Source organism: Dipodomys merriami, unplaced genomic scaffold (assembly GCF_024711535.1).
Source record: "Dipodomys merriami isolate MVZ:Mamm:240054 unplaced genomic scaffold, mDipMer1.0.p SCAF_19, whole genome shotgun sequence".
Taxonomy (NCBI): domain Eukaryota; kingdom Metazoa; phylum Chordata; class Mammalia; order Rodentia; family Heteromyidae; genus Dipodomys; species Dipodomys merriami.
Genome location: NW_027203270.1, coordinates 2,215,194 through 2,219,498, shown reverse-complemented (window position 1 = coordinate 2,219,498; position 4,305 = coordinate 2,215,194).

Genomic DNA, 4,305 nt, shown 5'->3' with positions numbered 1-4,305 from the left:
ACTTTAAACTCCCAGCTGCAGAGTCTGGGGAGGAGGAAGTTGTGGCTCTGGGGGGGCAGGCAGTCAAGTCTCCTGTTTCCTCACCTCCTCTCCCAGGCCTCTTCTCCTATGCTTCATCCTCGCTTCCCAATTCTGAGCCTGGGTGATATGCAAGCATCCCTGCTCCTGGCCCTTGTTTTAGTAAACCGAGTTCAAGGCTCTGTTTGTTCTTGACTCTGTAAAGAACCTCTTTGGTGATATTCTTCTGCCTTTAAGACACATATATGGAAGCAGAGTGTTGGCTTAATGAACTTGTTTTTTTCCCAAGGGCAACAGATTCCCTTCCACATCTCTCTTCTCCTTGGAAGGCAATCCATTGCATGACTGAGCACCTGCAGCGTACATGGCATTGCACATACTGCTATACACCATGACATCCCTTTGACCTTTGTCTACGAAAGCTTGTCACTCTCTTGCCTTCCTCGATTCCTGTTTCGTATTTTTATTGGGGTCTTCTATTCTTTTTTACTGCAACGTTAGTTGAAGGTTCTGTCTTCGTTGTCCTTGTAACCCTGGAGAGCCCTCTGTATGGTGGTTCCTTCTCTCAGAAAGCTGATGTCAGGTGAAGGTAGCCTGTTTTGTGGCGAGGGGTGGGGGAGGTGTACGGTGGGGTGGTCACTTGCTTTAGAACCAAACTCACAAAGGAAGACTATGGCTCATTTTCTGTAACAAAGAGTAGACCCATAAATTGCCCAGAACTTGTGATTTCTTGTTCCTCACTGTCATGGAAAGCATGCAACATCTTAGATAAAAACAGTCGATGTCATCCGGGGCACATGGCTTCTTGGGGCCTATATAGGCCGGAGGCCCAAAGGCCTGAGGAATGTCTTAGCCTGGCCCAGGGGATCATCACTCACAGCCTCAAGCCCAGGTGCCTAGGGGCCCCTTAACTTCAGCTGTTTTTAGCCATGGGATTATTGGGAGGGGTGCAAATAGACCTCTGTGTCCTGAACCGTTTGCTCACCCAGTCTTCTGAGTCTCATATGTCTTATTAAAACTCTCAGCTGTCAGGGTGACCCAGGCATGGAGAAATGAAAGGCTGCCCTCCACAGCTGCTGGTGGCTGAAGACAGCCTGTTTTCCCCCATAAGGACATGTTACTCCTGTTAGAAACCGTGTCCCTCAGGTCCCAAAGAAGAGCGCCATCTGCCAGTCACAAATCAAGATCTCATCTGTTCCAAATAAAGCAAGGATCTGGCAGCCACAGGGGCAGTCCCTTTAGAGCTGACAGGTCTTTTTTTAATCCTATTCTTGAGCATGCATTTCTTCTATAATTAAAAATGATAGAATGTAATTTAAAGAAATTAGAAATTCACTAGTGAATAAAGAAAGTCAATAAAGCATTCAGCCAGCCAGAGGTTTCCAGATGGTATGAGGATTCAGAAAGAAAGGAAAAGAAGAGTGAGAAAGGAAAAGTATAAAGGAATGGCCCTGGAAATTTGGGGTACATGGGATCCCACTTGAAGAACTGAGCAGGCAGTGGAGAGACTTTCACTCTATTTGGCCATTCTGTTTTGACCTCAGATATATATATAACAGCCAGTGAGCATCACAAATGAACTAAAAGTCATTTAAGTTCTTACTGGAAAACTTGACTGGCTATTGGAGGGCAGACACTCAAGGATGGAGTGGGTGAGGGTGACATAAGTAATAGGTGGCCAAGAGAAAGGTTATCATGGAACTCCTACAGGAAATGGACAGCAATAGCCACTAATCAAAAAGGAGCCAGGTACCAGTGGTTCATGCCTATAATCCTAACTGCTCATGAGGCTGAGATCGGAGGATTGGCATTTGAAGCCAGCCCAGACAGGAAATTCTGTAAGATTTTTATCTCCTATTCACCACCAAAAATCCAGAAGTGGTACTGTGGTCCAAGTGGTAGAGTGTCAACCTTGGGCACAAAAACTTAAAGACAGTGGCCCAAGTCCTGTGTTCAAGTCCCAGGACACATATGCACATACACACACACACACACACACACACACACAGAGAGTATACTTGATGTTTTAGAGCCTAGGTTCTAACACAACTTTGCCCTTTGCCCTCCACTTTTTAGTATTTCTGTCTGTCTTGTCAGCTGCCCATGTGGACAGCTACTGCCTTGGCCTTGATCAAACACTGTGCTTTGATTTCCTCTTCCTCTGTAATTAGCAGACATATCAAACCCATTGAATCTTTATACCGATGACAATGACATGAGATGATCAATGCACACTGAGTGAACAGCACGAGCTGGGTACACAGTGACTGCTGTCACCCCCTCCTGGCTGTGTAGGGTGGCAGCTCCTTACTTGGAAGGAGATGCCTGTTTTCATTTCTTTCTCCTCAGTGTCAGGGCTTCTTGGCAAAGTTCTTCACAATCGTAACTCTTCAAAAATGAACTTCCTTCATTTACAACCTTCAGAGAATCGGAGCCTAACAGAGAAGCCATGGATGATTCAAGAATCAGATTCTTGAATTTGTCTTGATCAGAACCATGTAGATATCTGGCTAGAAATTCTTTGTAAGTGACTGTGTCTATTTCTATTAGGAGGCCTATAATGTCTGGCTGCTTATCATTTTGTGATCTTAAAGGTTCCTACTTTATGTCAAAATGATGGTACGCTGCCAGGAGCATTGACTCACATCTGTCATCTTCATTACTCAGGAGGCTGAGAAGGATAGCAGTTTGAGCAGTCTGGGTAAAAAGTTGATGAGATTCCCATCTCAACCAATAAAAAGGTGGGTACTGGGGTGTTCACCAGTCATCCTAGCTATGTAAGAAATATAAAAATGGGGATGAAGGTCAAGACCCACTTGATCAAAAATGGGAGACCCTATTAGTAAAATAAAGAAACCAAAAGAGGCTCAAGTAGCACAGTGCCTGCCTAGCAAGTACCAAGGCCCTGAGTTTAAACCTCAGCACTTCCTTCACTCCTAAAAAAAGGGATGTCCCAGTTCTTTCATTTCTCTTTGACTCAGTGTGAACTGGATTCTTCTGAAATGAGGAACTTATTTTGCTTTCTCTGTTGCCTGCTTTCCATGAAAGGCGCTATCTGGCAGTTCTCATGAATCCCGAGATGATGTGAGGATTGTGGGTCTTTTGGGTTGGGCCTAAGGTCTGGAAGGAGATCCAACTACTTTCCAGAGCAGTGAGGTCCCCTTAGAAATAGCCACTACCAGAAAAGCATAGCACTTTCTACTCACAGTGCTGGAATGATGTCACAGAAACAAGCCAGGGACCTGATCTTTCAGAGTGACTAGAACCAGCAGGAATCCAAACCTGATGTGATGTGGGCCTGCCATCTTGACAAATCCCAGGAGAGGTTAAACTTGGGGTTGAGCCTTCAAGAGAATTCCCTGAGGACTTCACTTCCCACCCAAGTCCAAATGGGTCACTTTTGAATTCTCTACATCCAGATAAAGCAAAAGACTTTGGCAGCTCTTTCCAACGAGTTTAATTATGGCAATAAACAAATGATCACAGGTTAGATGATGCTATTTCAAATCGTGGTCAGTTAAATTATTCTGATTTTCTGCTCTATTTCCCTCTATAGGTTTTACCTGGGTGGTAAGTAGGGTTTAGAGTTGTGTGGCTCTGAAAATAATGTACATCATGCCAAGATAGCAAGACTCCACAATAACTTCAGACTGAATATGTTTTATTTTATTCTCTTAAATGTTAAGTATGTTTTGATTGGAGCCCAGAGCCTCATGTGTGCTGGGTAAGAATTCTGCTGCTGAGTTACCTGCTCAGCCCCTTAATTTTTGAAAGAACCAGACACACTTTCATTCATTTGTATATTCCCAATAGCTCAGAGAAGGGAGCAGCTGTCCATCAAATATTAGCTGGATTCCAGATCTATTTCTTTAATAGGATTATAGAAGAGGGGAATCTGACCCTTCGTTTTATTACCCTACCTAATGTGAGATGGGGTTTGCATAAGCCTAACCTTTGTGTCCCCCCACAATGTGTCAAAAAAATGACTCTTGAAAAATTCTCCCTCCCCTCCTTCATCAAAGTAACCCTTAGTCTAAAAGTATTTCCTTTGTTATCTGTTTATACAAAGTGTGATCCCTCCCTCCCGTGTACACACATGATTTGAAGTTTGAACTAAACCATCTGCTTACTGAGATTTCAACAGTAAGCATAAAAATCACCAAAGAGGATGGGGGGTGGAGTGTGGGGAAACCATTTCCACATGGGGAGAAGGAAAGTAATGGTAATGAAACAGGCTCCGCTAGAAACAAGGCCAAGTTTATTGCATGTGAAAAGGAATCACATGGA